General features: G+C 44.5%; 1 pseudogene; it reads left to right on the top strand.

Annotated features, from left to right (window-relative positions):
• The first annotated feature begins 357 nt into the window (after nucleotides 1–357).
• LOC147664138 (lactoylglutathione lyase pseudogene) lies at nucleotides 358–906 on the top strand (annotated as a pseudogene).
• Nucleotides 907–15,438: the final 14,532 nt, after the last annotated feature.

Here is a 15,438-nt window from a genome sequence, read left to right as displayed (position 1 = left end):
AAGGGACCTATCTCCCGCCTCTCCGCCTAATTCAGTCCCACTTTGCCACTGGATTCAAGATAACCTGGCTGATGAGGGTTATGAACACAAAACGGGTCCCAGGATGCTTGTTTCTGGTCCAGGGAAGACATGGCTTGGCAGTTCGGGCTGGACTGTTCCCATGAGTCACCGGGTCAGACTTATTTGCATATGGCCATGTCTGAACTGGGGATGTGGAGTGAGCTAAAGAATGGTGATGGATTAAACCCAGATCACTTAACTGGGGTTGAGTGTTTGATTTGCTCAAACGCTCCGTCCATCATCCCCTTTGGTATCGCTTAGTTCAGTCCCAGGGTCAGGTCTCCTCTCTGCAGCATCATGTCCGAAGTCCTGGCGCCGGAATTGCATGGCCTGTCCAAAGAGGACGTGGCCGGCGCATGCACCGACTGGGACCCCAGCACTAAGGATTACTTGATGGAGCAAACTATGCTTAGGATAAAAGATCCTAAGAAGTCATTAGAATTTTACACCAAAGTTTTTGGAATGACACTCTTGCAGAAATGTGATTTTTCATCTATGAAATTTTCACTTTCTTTCATGGGTTATGGGGACAAAAAGGATATCCCCAGCGATACAAAAGAACGAACAGCATGGACTTTTTCCAGGAAGGCCACAATAGAACTGACTCATAATTGGGGAAGTGAAGAGAAGAGTTATCATAACGGAAGCTCTGAACCTCGAGGATTTGGGCACATTGGCATTGCATTTCAAGATGTCTACACAGCTTGTAAAAGATTTGAAGGTCTGGGTCTAACATCTGTGAAGCAACCAGATGATGGTAAAATGGAAGGACTTGCTTTTCTACAGGATCCTGGCGGTTACTGGATTGAAATCCTCAGTCCCAACAACATGTTAAATATTATATAAAGATCTTAGCTTTTAGGTCCGTGCCATCAAATGTTCGAAGAGATCGCTCCAGGAGGCTGAAAATGATCCTGTACGATAAAAACACTACTTGTTAGAAATATTGGAATTCTATATCTTGGTTGTGCTTGACATAATACTTTAAAAAAAAGGCTAACTCCGCATTTCTCCCTTTTTTTTCTTTTGTGATTTTGTCATCTTTCTTGAGTGCTGTGAACATCTTGTGTAGGCCAGCCTTCTGCTGAAAAAGGTTACCTAGTGTCTATATATTGTACAACCTCAGGAACATGGCGTTACTATATTTTTCTAATGTTTTGTAGAAAAGTAACAGATATATAAAAATGCAAACATGTTTCCGAGTGGTGGTGGTGTGCACATTACTTTAAGCAGATTTGTCATTACAGCATGCATTTCACCACAGCACATCAGTCATCAACCTATATCACATGTTTCAGAATGTCGCCTGACATTTAAGCAGAATATTCTTATTTCGGGGATAAGCATTGTTTTCTCTTGTCTTTTGGCCTCTTTCAAATCCAAAACTCGACTGGTGGAAATTGTTCACTTGAATTTTTGATGCTGTAATATGTTAAATCTGAGTTCAGCCGCACTGCACAGTACACAAAGATGGGCAGATGTGTTATCAAAAAAGTAAGTGTTAAAAGCAGAGCCACACTAATTGTACGAATGACAGAACGCTCACAGAGAAGAGCCACAGTGTGAGCAAATTAAAAAGATTCACAATAAAATCATTATAATTAAAAAAAGATCGTAAAATCCATGAAATAAGAGTTTATTTATGTAATTTAGCCAATAACTGCGCTTCCGTACATTGTCGCATCTCTTTGTTTTCTCCTTGAAAATGTGCTTTTTCTCCTTGAAAATGTACTCTTTCACTTCGTTTATGCCTCCTTCGATTCTTTCATTCCGTGCATGCCTCGAAAACTTACTCCATTATTTCACTCCGTGCATGCCTCGAAAATACACTTCATTATTTCACTCCGTGCATGCGTATACTTTTTTATTTATTTCATGTTTCTTTCTTTGTTCTACTTGAGATTTGCGTCCTGTATCTTCATGTGCAGAATTGCCACTTTTAATAAAGAAACGTCGGGTAATTAATTGCTTCCTGTGTCGCTTCATGTGCAGCATTGACACCTACATTAAACAAACGTGAGTAATTAATAGCCTTCTTAGCTCCGTTTCGTATTAAGTGAAATCGTTCGTGTATCCCCGCGCTCAGCCCGAGCAGAGATCTACTGCTTATGTCTGATCCTGCCCGGGCTGAATGTATTCTCCGAAGAAAGCCGAAGTGCAGGGGATACACGATACCAGGGGGATACCACATATTACACAACACCGGGAAACTCAGTCTTCGCTGGAAGCCGTCTTCAGTGAAGAACAAGGAGAACAGCTGAAGAACGTCAGCTGTGAAGCTAAATGTCCTTTTTTCCTGATTCCACTGTCTGATTGCGTGTTTGGTGGAAGTGACTTTCCGGTTCTTGGAATAGCTTCCTAGTTTATGGGAGTGCTTTTGCGGAAATACTCCGATGCTATTGAACCCTGTGCACATGTAACTTTGCCAAAGCAACTCTGGTGACATTTAGACTTTGCATTTGAGTTAATTTGCTGAGTATGCTGATAAGAAATTCTTGGCAATTGAGTTAATTTGCTGAGTGCGTATTAAGACTAGAACATTCCTTAGATTTAAGGCATGATTTTACATGTCTAACCTCTTCTGTGCTCTGGACGGCGCCCGAAATGCGCACAAGTAGAAGTCACCCGAACAGTAGGGAAATATGCGCCGCATCGAAGCGTCTAAAGGGGAGAGTGCTTCAATAGTTCTCACTTTGGTGTCAGGAACAAAGACATGAATGTGTAATACACTCTGTTATGTTTTATAGATTATCAATCGTTTTTGTTCCTGTATAATTACCAAGGTGCCTGAGAGGAAAGCTTACTTAACCATCAGTGTCCCAAAAAGCATATTAAGCAACAGACACCACTGAGGTAACTTCTTGGATTACAAACAATTATTTAGACTACATAAGCATACTGTGAGGTTGTCTGTTTTTTAATATATCTCCTAGCCTTTAGGTTTAAAACCATCGCTACATCGGCTTATAAGAACTTGGATCCTGGCTGGCCAAGGTGGCAGACGGTAGCAGTGTCTTCTCTTATTTGTTTCTTTCTCATCCCAAATCCCCTTCCCTCTTGTAACATCTGCAAGGGCTCCTGTGTAATCAGTAGCGCTGAGAGTTGTTCTGAGTGGGCTGAAGAACTAGCAACGTCTCCACAGACGAACCTGGATTTCAGGTGAGTGGCTGATCTCACATCTGACACTAAAGGGCTTACCTGGCTGTAGGACCCTGGATTCTACGTGGACAAGATTCTGAAACAAGAAATCACTGACCATTGACCGTATGGATATTCTGGACTTTGCTGGACTCTGTCTAAAGCATCGTCTGTTTATGTGCACCATACAGGCTCTGGCCAGGACCGGTGGAGCATCAAGGAACACCGACAATATCTCCCTTGGGCTGAAGGAGTCACTCCATTATCCGCATGCACCACATCCCAAAATACCGGTCTGCTGCTCCTGAGCTCCTACGGGCTCCAAAGAACTCAGCAACACAGGAGGTGGATTTCCTACGTCCTACGAGTCCTGAGCTGCCCTCTTACTGAGTTTGAAGCCATAATTCCTCGTGGGGGCTGCGATACCCGAACCCCTGTGCACCGTGTACTTTTGCAAGTGCATATGCTTGTTGGCCGTTGCCAGACAAGTGTATTGGGCTTTTGATAGTCCCATCCTCTGTGCTCAGTTTGTACCAAGAACTTTGTACTCGCACTGAGTGCTCCGTGGGCTGCCGTCTAGGGAATTCCCCTGAGGTCCTCCTGTGCTTCCAGCCTGTGAGTCCACTTGAGGGTCAATCGTGCTTTCCTTGGACTTTCCTGGTTGCTTCAGGCTTAACATGTCTCCCCTTGAGTTGGAGAGTCTCCTGGACCTTGCTGGTCCAAACCATAACTCTTCTTGAGCTTCTCTGTGAGTTTCCGTTGTCAAGTCTTGTTAGTGCTCCCACTGGACAATGACCCCTTAGCACTTGACATTCTTTGTGGGGCAGCTTGCATCCCGCTCCTGGCCATCCTCAATGTCTCCTGGTCCCTCTGGCTGAAGAGTCAAGAACACCCTCAATGCACCTGAAGCACCCAACATCGGTGGGTGTTCGACTATTGAGCCCCTGGTCACTCATGAGAGACCCAGACTCTGTCCCCTCTGCTTTCAGGTACCCTTAAACAAGAATCAGCCTTTGGATTACATCGGACATCGGACATTCTTCTTCCTTCCAACAGTGACATTTCCTTGAAGTCCTCAATTGAGATCAACGGCAAATTCTGACACCACTTAAGTCCTCTGCACCTGACTTCCAGGAAAAAATGATGGACGGAATGTTGAACAATGCAAACATTCACCTCCAGTCACAAAGATCTGTGTTTAATCTGTAATTGTGAAGGAAAGAAAAAAAATACATCTGGATGATGCACCCACTTATGGAAATGGTTTCGCTGTTCATCAGTAACGTGGCCAGCAGTTTTGGCACAGTCACTGTAGAGAAACTGTGATCCAGAAAGGAGAAGTGCCTGATGAAGAAGTACATGGGGGGTTTGAAGCTCATGATTGAGGGTGGTACGTAGAAATAAAATCGAGTTCCATTTGGCAGTGAGAAGATAGATTGATACAAAGATCCAAAAGAGCAAGATCTGAAAGCCTTGCAGACTTGGAAAAGCAAATAGGGTGAACTCAGTAACTGAGACATTGGTCTGATTGTGCAGTTTTCTGTTTTCCGTATTTTTGTGAGTAGTTTGGTATGTAGAAATACAATACAGTTACCTGTGGCAGTTAAGAGCTATTGGTCTGTTTGTCATTTCCTGTTGTCTATATGTTTTGTGAGTAGCATCTGAAACACATTTGGTAGTCAACAACCACACAAAAGACTTAAAAAAATTGTTGACACCTAATATAAATATTACCTTTTCAGGATCTTTTGATTTGAATGAATATACTACTATTTATAACATATGACAGAGTACAGTATCCAAAGATTAAATAGCTATCCTGCCTCTTACATCCTGCTCATAGTGCAGTAAATATAAACAGTTTCCTTTATACAAATCTACAAACAGATCAGAAGAATGTTAATCTAAATGCAAAGTATTGAAAGGTGTAATCTAAGTTTTCTATAATTAAGATTGAGTTTCCTGGTGGCTTTGACCATCTACTTTACTGTATCCTCAGTGAGATGCCATAAGTGCAAAGGGTGTGCCCAGACAAAGGTCATGTGGCCACTTTGCCACTCGTTGATGAGACCAAACTACGACAAGCTGTCATGGGGTTACTTCTTTTGTAGTAAGGGGGGACCCGGCCTTTTGGTTCAGTTGTACTTATCTCATGAGAGTAAGTCAATGCTGATTTACATAAGCCTTGGGTCTGCCTGGAGTAGCATGGTGGTTAACAAAACAATAGACTACAATGCTGTCTCATACATTGTCAGAAGCTCGGACTTCTCTCAGTATTTCACCAACAAACTTTGAGTTTTCTTAAAAAATAACTGTCCTCAAAAGTCAGTTAAACTGTTCAAATTGCACAGTAAATTGTCACGTTTTAACATCCAACATGTGACCCATGCTATTTTTTACAATTGAGCATTCTAGATTCCTCCAGTATGGATCTTGAATGGCCTACTGTCTGTGCTTCCCATATGCCCCTTTCCTCGCTAAATGCCACTAATCTAGTTCAACAATACATAGATCAAATATGAGTTAATGAAAATGTCAGTTTTAGATTTCATATTGGACTTTGGTATGGTCAACAGCCCCACTTTATGGTGGAACATAAACAATCTGAGAATCAGTACAGGACTGGTGAAGTGAACAACAGCTCTAAATTCAGATACAATGATCCACACACTCATGGGACCCAAAAAATAATCTTAAATAAAATGATAAATTTCACAATAGCATCTTGCCATCCCTTCTCTCATACCTGAGTGGTCCCTCCTCCAGAATCTCTAACCAAACTAAACATTTTAACATCTGCACTGGGAAATACCGGGAAATACTATTAAATTCCTCCTCTATGCAGATGATATAATGGACTGTTCTGTACACCTCTGCTGTGCATATTACCAATGTAGGATCTGGTCCAGTCCTTTCCCTGCTCTTTTTGAGACTCATGATCCAGAGGTATGAGATGTGGAGGTCTATGTACCCAGCATGTAGTTGGTGCGCATGCCATTTGTTGGAAATGGCCCAATGTTAGAACTGGGGGTTCTAGTTGGCAGAGGTAGATACCATTGACCAAATAGGGACCATTCCTTCTAGTCATGGCAAGGGGAAAACACACTGTAGATAACCCATGCTCACCCCCTTGGTAACTTGGCACGAGCAGACAGGCTTATCCCAAAGGCAATGTGTAAAGAATTTGTACCAACAATCAAAGTAACACAGTGAAAACACCACAAATGGACACTACACCACTTAAAAAAAATAAAGTATCTTTATGTAAACTAAACAAGACCAAAATGACAAAAATCCAACATATTGTATGTCTTTAAAAAGTGTTGTTGCATAATTAAACTTGTAGATGGTAAATACGACACTTTTCTCTCAAAGTACATTGGATGCGTAATGCAGAACAAACAAAAGGGTCGCAAAGAAGGTGATGCGTCAATTTTTCCTGCGCTCCGGTTACGATGTGACAAAATGGCGTCTTTGATGCGAAGCGTCAACGTGGATGAGATGAGCGCACATCCGAACGCCGTGAGATGTCGATCAGCAGTGGCAAGCTTCCTTAGTGATGCGACGGCCCTGCGACACCCTTTTCTGGTGCTGCGGCGGTGAACAGCGGCAGCTGCAACACGCTTCCTCGGTGATGCGAAGGCAGCTTCTGCAGCGGCGTCAAGCTTCTCCCTTGTTGCGTCACGCTTCCGGCTCCCAACAGCAAGGGCCTCGCACACAGTTACAAGCACCTCTGGGAAGGTCAGAACTCCCAGCAAGGAAGTCACAGAAGCTGGGGGTGAAGTTCCTTTGTGCCTGGGACTTCAAAAACAGGAGGCCAGCTCTTCTCAGGCCCTTGGAGTCTTTTCTTCAGATGGACACATCACACAGCAAACTCTTTCTTCAAGCAGGGGACACAGCACACAACGTTTCTTTGTCCTCTCCTCAGTAGAAACAGCAAACTGCAGGCCAGCCCCAGACACACACCAAGGGCAGCACTTCTCCTCAGTCTCTTCAGCTGTCCTCTTTGGGAACAGGTTCCTCTTGATCACAAAGTAGTATAAAGTTCAGGGGTTTCAGCTCTCATATTTATACCCCAAAAGTCTTTGTTCTCTACGTGTGAGGGGTCCTGGACCCAGTCCAAACCAGTTCTGGGTGCACTCTGCCAGTGCACAACTTCTTCCTTTGTTGGCCAGGGTCTTCACTCACACCGCAGGAGGTGGAACCAGCATTATAGAAGCCAGGCACAGCCCTGTTCAGGCCCAGGGCCTACTCCTCTCACCACTCCAAATGCAGATCGGCCTATTCATCCTAGTGCTGACTCACTCAGACTCCTGAAGCCACCCCAGCCCCTGTCACTCTGAAACTAGGCAGTCATTCCACAAACAGGCAGAGGCACACATAAAGGTTGAACAAGAAAATAGCTACTTTCTAAAAGTGATATTTTCAAACACAGGATTTAAAAACCATCCTTCCTAAAAGATGTGTTAATAAATTCTGAGTTCAGGGATCCCAGACTCCAAGTTTCTATCTTACTCCTATACGAAAGATATACTACAAACCATCACTGCCTCCAGCGAGAGACTGGAGTCTAAAATATACTCTATAAAGACAGATCTAGGGATCATGCAAGATGTCCATAGACGTCTTGCTGAGAGTGACAGCGAATGAATGACAACTGACGGAGTCCACCCCTACCTTGACTGCCATGAGGGAAAAGCTAATTGCACTTGGAGCTAAGGTTTGTACCTAGGTACTACTGTTGAAACAATTTCTGGGCGGTGGGCCTGCCCGAGAAGGTGGAGGGAACCAGCATGATGGACTACCTAGAGAACTGGTTGCGTACAGAGGAGGCAACTGACGGCCGCTGAGCTTGTTATGCGCTTGAGCACCCCCAATGTGTCCCTTAAAGGCCTCCCCTCCCGTGGGCCCCCTCTGCTCCCTGAGGTGGCATGACTCGGATACTACATCGACAGAGACTGTTATATGGCCTGTAGGGACATTGTCAACATTGCTAAGTTAGCATGAGCTTTGCTGCCATGATGCTGCTTTTGCGCACTTTACTACATGACTTTGTTTTTGCAAGAATCTGTTTGTGCCTTTCACATGAGGACTGTCTGCTTGCTGCATTCTCTGCCTTTCCTGGAGTTTAGTCAGAACTCGATGTGCAAGGTCGATAAACAATGCCCCTTGTTATTCTGTACTGGTCAGTCCCTAGCACCTAGACATACCATGCTACACACAACTGCAGTACTGCAAACACGTGCTTTGATATTATGTTGTTCCATGTAATTAGCAAACACACTTGCAGAAAGCAGTTCCATGGAGAAAAGCTCAGCTGTTCCTGTGATGTAAATCTCACATCCATGCTTTAAGGTATGGGGTCTGCTGTCAAAGCACAGAGATCGTCCTTTATATAAAATAAACCTTTTCTAGTCAAGGGGAGGGTGGTTAGGCCTAAATGCCTTGTCTTCCATGTCCTTTATAAAATTAATTCTCCCTTTGTATTCTATAGAATTGTAACAATGCTAATGGTGCTGAGTGTATGCATTTTTCTACTAGTAGTTGCACGTATACTGTACTGTTGAGCCGGATAGTTAAAATAAATATTTTAAACTATTTCAGTGACTCTGCCTATTCCCATTGTGGACAAGTACGACTGAGTGAGTGAAAGAGTACTTTTTGCTCCTGCTATTCCTGAGAAAGTCGGGAGTGTTGTGTTCTGGGTTGTCTAATCATTTGTAGCTCTGTGTTCTTTGGAGGAGAACAAATGAGACACTATATCGAGTCAGTTTGGGATTTTCTGTACTTATGTGGTAGGTTGGGAATCCCCTATTCACTGAGGTGCTGTTTTCCTGCGCATAGTTCTGTGTATGTGCATATTCCCTGCAACAAGACCACATCCTAGCACAAGCCAGACACACAGAAGAACTCAAAGTGGCTAGTGCTTTGGTGCAGATTGTCCATGACTTTTCTAAGGAAGTACAGAGAGAAAGAGTTTCATTCCAGGAGGCTAAGAATAAATTACACCAGCTAGACTTCGAATATGCAATGATGTTCCCAGCAAAGCTGAGGGTTGCGACCCCAGAGGTGACGAAATTCTTTTATTCTCCACAGGCGGTCTAAGTACTGTCTGGACGGCCACGATCCCTGGACAGCAGTTGACTCGACTCGCCGTAGCCTGCAATAAGAAACCAAGGTAAGGATCAGCATCCCCTTCACAGGATGAGGTCCGACTGGAGAGACAGAGCGTGATGGAGGGGGAAGCAATGATAAGTGACAAGGACACAGGACATTCAATGCTGGAATGAGATGCACCTTCACAAAACTCAGACTCTGATCACTGCTCTAATGCCTTGGAGTGCTTGCGTCTGGAGATGTACATAGTAATACCAAGGTCGTCCGATTATGTCATCTGAACTGCTCGATGACCGGGCTAAGGGCTGGGATTACCATAACTGTGTTTGGTAGTTCCTCCGGAGGGGCACCCTGAGAAATTAATCAAATTTCCCATTCAGATGTACAAACTGCCTCCAAGTTTAGATCTTGTATGGAGGCGGTTGGTCATTGGATGATCCAGAATTCACTCAAACTGAATGGGGAGAAGACTGAGGTGATGGTGTTTGGAGGGAAAGAGAACATCTGGTCAGCCAGCTGGTGGCCTGACTCTCTAGGAGAGTGCCCTTCCCCCACAATATCTGCTAAGAATCTTGGGGTGATGATAGACCCTGCCCTGGATAAGGGCAGGCAGGTGAGTAGAACCATCTCCACCTGCTGGGGCTTAATTCACACCCTGCGAAGGATCAGGAAATACCTCTCTTTGCAGTCCAGAAAGCAAATAGCTGTCGCACTCATTGTGTAATGCGCTGTATGCGGGGCTAAATAGGAGCCTCCTGCAGTGCTTACAGGTAGTTCAGAATGCCACAGCCAGATTTGTTCTGGATGTTCCCAGATGCTCCTCGGCCACGCTGGCCAGGAAATTGCTACACTGGCTACCGGTAGAAAATCGAGTACGGTTCAAAGTCCTATGCATGACCTATAGAGCCAATGCAAAAAACAGCGATATGGGAGTCGGCTCCATCATCTCCCATTACATTCCCGGAAGGAACTTGCGTTCCTCCTGGAAATCGCTCCTGACAGTTCCCCGCATACGAAGAGCCAAGTGGGGTGGCAGGGCCTTCTCTACCCTAGCTCCTAAATGGTGGAATGATCTTCCTCTGGATCTTAGGTCTCTACCTTCCCTACAGAAATTCCGATGTGCCCTTAAAACTCGCCTCTTTCTGCAAGCCTATGTGTAAGGATGTATGTTTCAATTTTATGATGGGATTGTTAGGCGCCTTGATACCTGCGGGTTATTGTTTTGCGCGTTATACATTTTTATCAAATCAAATCAAATTGAAGTGCTGAACTGGAATTGATATTGATATATGATGGATGTAAGAAGTGTTGGCTGTGGGAGCCCACTGGCCACCCCCTTCACTATGCATGCAGGAGGACTTCCACAACTAGTTTTGTTACTCTTTTTGTTTAGATGGGGAATCTTGATCAACTTGTCCTGGGAGGGGGAGTTTGGACAACAGTTATTGTTTTGAGAGTTGGGGATTCATTAGTCATTCACTGCCACAAAAGAAATTGTGATAAACATGCCAGGGCTAGGGACTGCATGAAGGGCTTTGCAGGGTATTATTTCTAGAATCTTGGCCAATGGCGGTCCCCTAACATATAATTTCTTATCATGGATCATTCCGGTAATACAAACCCTATCAAAGCGATATAAAGTGTTCTCTTATTTGAACAGAAGAGGAATCCAAATATTACTCTTAATGGAAACACATTTAACAAACAAGGAAGGGATTGCGCTATAGTGGAGATGGAGGGGACAGGCATACTACTCTACATTTTCAGCATATGCTAGGAGGTCCTCATATGGATTAGAGCAGGGGTGCCATTTCAGCTCATAGACAGGTTGGTAGACGCAGAGGATAGATATGTACTGGTGAGGGGCCCACTGGAGGGACAAGATATTACTTTGGCGAATATATACGCCCCAAATGTGGACCAGGGCACATTCCTAGAAAACCTATCACTACAGCTATCACCATACCTGACTTCCTTAGCCATCCTAGTTGGGACTTCAATTGGGTGAATATTGGACCATAATCCTGTTCTTATGCATTAGCAGTGGGCCTGGCTCCACCCCTCCTTCCCACGTAGAGGCTTGATCTTAAGTCACTGAGAAACATGTCTTTTCACAAGACGATTAGGGAAAGCTAAGTCAGTACTTTGCTGACAACTCGGGCACAGCGTCCTCCGCACAGGTGGAGTGGCATGCCTTCAAGGTGCTTCACGGAAGATACCACCTGACTGAGGCGAAAGGATTCAGACATACTCTGCTAGGTGAGATTCAGACTACTGAGAAGGCGCTTAGAGAAATAGAGGTTAGACTACCAGAACTTCCAGAATTACAAACTGTGCTTTTGGCCGGCAGGGAGTACGTGAGGGTCAAGGTTGAACAGCTTAGATGTTTTGATTAAAACCAATATATGGACAGGACACATGCTGAGAGGGATAAATCTGGCTCCCTGTTGGCTTGGCTGGCTAACCGGAATAAACATAGCTCAACCATAGTAGAACTTGAGTATAAGCGGCAACATATCATACTCACAACAAGGTATTAATAACAGATTTGGCTGATATTATTCGGCACTCTATACTAGACTACAACCACAGATGCTGCGGCAATGCAAGCATATTTGAAGACACTACCCAGCAGCGCCTCAGGGAGGAGATGGCGAGAAGCTTGAGGGAGGATATTTAGCGGCAAGAAATTATATATGCCATTAAACATGTGGCGTGAAACTAGACCCCGAGGACCAATGGCTTCCCTGTGGAGTTTTTAGCCATTTACTACTCAGAGCTACTGCCTAAACTGCCTGATCTATATGGGGCAGTCAAGGCCTCTAGTCTCCTACCAGAAACCACTAGGCAGGTAGTGATAGTCCCCATCCAAAAGCCGGGTAAACTGACCCATGATTGCTCAGCATACAGGACCCTGTCGATGTTGAATGTTGATTAGAAAATCTTGAGTAAAATCTTGGCAACTCACATTTTGACTCTACTGCCGATTCTGGAAGCCAGGAATTAAGATCGAGAAGATGCAGGGGTATTTGATGTTGGTATTAAAAAAGCATTTGATTTCCTTGAGTGGCATTACCCACATGAGGTGATGGCAGGCATGGGATTTGGTGAGCGCTTTATAGCTTGGACAAGGTTGCCGTATGCTGGATAGGCTTCCAGGGTACGCATGGGACAAATATTTCTACGAGTTGTATAGTGGAGCGAGGGACACAACAAGGGTGTCCCGTGTCCCTTGTCTCTACTACTATTTGCCATAGCCATGGAACTATTGATGGCATCTGCAAGGGACCGGGAATGAGTTTAGAGGACTTTCTATTGGGAGCCTTTACCTTAGGATAGCATTGTATGCAGACGATTTAATGCTCTTTTCACGAAATACAGGGGAGGAGCTGAGGGGGGCCAGGTCAGTGTTTGAGACATTCGGCAACTTATCTGGTCTGAAAGAAGTCCAGTCTTTTTCCTGTGGTGCAAAAAGATGATTCCCCAGCAGACCTGACCCACTTACTATGGGAACCCCAATGTTTGGCCTACCTGGGAGCTTATGGTCTACCATGTCAGGGTCGAGTTGCTGGAAGTCAATACGGGATGCACAGTTAGATCCCTGAGATCCTCAATACATTTTTGAAAGTCGCTACAACTTTCGGTGGTGGGCAGAATAGCGTTCTTGAAGATGGTGGCTCTCCCGGGCTTCTTTATGTTTTTTAACACAATTCCACTATGAATCCCAAGGGTGCAGTTTAAAGACTGGACACTTTGAAAACTGCGTTTGTTTGGCTATTGGGATACAGACAGGTGGCTCTGGTGACAAAGCAGTGGGCGACAACAGCGTGTGGTCTGGTGGTCCTATATTTTGAGGCATATTACATTGCGGCCTAACTGTAGTGGCGGGTCCAGGGGATAGCACTCAGACACAACCCAGATCGTACTACAAGTCCTTTTGTGCCACCACTGACCAATTTTCTTAGAGATCTCCTCCGTGTAAGAGGATTCAACACGAATGACTCACATGAGTTTCAGATAATAGCAAAATGTTTTAATAGAAGCTTGCAGAAAATAAGTACTATAATTCCATACTCAACGGAACTGCCACTGGACTTTCTGCAGGTACTTCTGCATGGGGAAGCTGGTAGGAACCAGATCAGTGGAAAGAAGCAGGGGTGACCTCTTTGGAGACTCAGAGCTGATCCTGTTTGAGGACTTTAAAGCATAGTTGGGCCTGCCCAACGGGCATTTCCTGTTGGGCAGAGAACACTTACAGCAACAGTACAAAAACACGTGGTGGCGGAGCTACTGAACCTTCAACATCTCAGAGACATCAATATAGCTCTTTCAGTAAGCACCATCAAGACAGTCTCCTGCACATACAGAGTACTAAGAACAGATTATTAGCTGCCCCTAGATAAACTAAAAACAAATGGGAGGACGATCTAGGCATCCTTATCACTGCTAAAGACTGGGAGAACATTTTTGATAGAACACTGTCGATTTCTAGAAATCACTTCAAAGTCATGAACTATTATGTACTGCATAGATCATAACTGGCACCAGATACCTGATATAGCGTGTCCCAGGTATGGAGAGGAGAGGGCTCACATCATTCAATTTGTTCTGGACGTACCTCATACTACACCCGTTTTGGGAAAGGGTTCTTCAGGAGATTGAGGAAGATACCAGATACCCCGGGACATTGCTTGTTAGGATGGTTCCCCCATCTGACAAAGACAAAGATCGCAAGCAGATTCAATATTTTGTATTCATTATTACCAAGTGTGAGATAGCTAGAAATTAGAAGGCACGAGATATCCACGGTTGACAGTGTTGAAGAAAGAAATGATGAAGTGGGCAAGCTGCAAGGGGGGAGTACTCATGAGAGAAGCCCAGTGGGGCATCAGTAAGGTCAACAGTGCTTGAGCCAGAGATAGATAGTTTATCTAATCCCGAGCCGGATACACCGGTGGCGACCCCAGTGGGATCCCCTTGACAGTCTCCATATGTCAAAGTGCTGCATCTTGAACTTTTATGGAACCCTTATGATATTTGACACAGGACGGCACCCGGTTATAGAGTGCAGCGCGCCCCCCCCCCCCATCGCCCAATGCCCAACAGACTAGCTTTTGTTAATGAATGTGATTTGAAGTGGTCCCTATGTAACGCTGTACTGACTCATGGGGTTGGAACTGTTATCTGATTGATTATGGACCACAGTGGCCTTTGCGCCAATATTAGCGGTAAACACTAGATACAGGAGAAATGTAATGCCCATATTGTTTATCACTGAAAACCAATAAAATCTGTCGGGAAACAAAACATCACACGCCTAACCTACTAATGATATAGCTTAGATCTGAAACATTAACAAGAAATATGCGAACATAGAGTTTCATTATGAAAGTTTGAAGCAAAAGACCTGTCCCAAACAACCCAAGCAGAAAATTAATACCTACACTATCTATTCAGCTGACTGTTCCATTGTACCTCTGACCCAAAACCAACTACCTTTGTCCCAAGATAGCTCCATCCTGCCCCACCCACACCACAACCAACACAAGAAACGAAACATATAAGTGCAAAATATTTCCTAACAGCCAACCCAGCCTCAAACATTTAACACCAAAATTGAAAAATGAGGATCAATTTCTGGACTTCTTGGTGGGGGTCTGACAAACCCTAAATATTTGCACATGTCATGGGGACCCTGATGGGATGAATCTCATGGTGGTGCTCCAGTCCAGCTCGTGGCATACCCCTTGATCTCCAGTCAATGTCCGCACCTCAATATGCTGCAGCACATGTGTGTGTGTGTGAAAGGAAGTCAAATGTAATTGTGTGCCCTTCTTCGGCAATTTGTGCTAGGAGGTCACAAATATCTGCCTGTCTCTTGCCATTTATTAGCTGAAGCTACCTGTACAGCTACTACCATGCATCTCATGTACCATTTGCACTGGTCTGCCTCTGTCTGTTATTCTTCTTCTACTCTGCAGTTTAGAGGCCTGGCCTCTGCAGTATATTGCACCTAAATAATGGGCTTGGTCTTTCAATACTATGCCTCTGCCAGGTCACCAATGCTGCCAGGAGTTTTGGAATGTGATGTCAGGAAAGCAGAACTGAGATCAGAATCAAACA

Source organism: Lissotriton vulgaris, unplaced genomic scaffold, assembly GCF_964263255.1.
Source record: "Lissotriton vulgaris unplaced genomic scaffold, aLisVul1.2 SCAFFOLD_4724, whole genome shotgun sequence".
NCBI classification, from domain to species: domain Eukaryota; kingdom Metazoa; phylum Chordata; class Amphibia; order Caudata; family Salamandridae; genus Lissotriton; species Lissotriton vulgaris.
The sequence above is the reverse complement of the archived record's forward strand: the minus strand, read 5'-3'. Positions and strand labels throughout refer to the sequence as shown.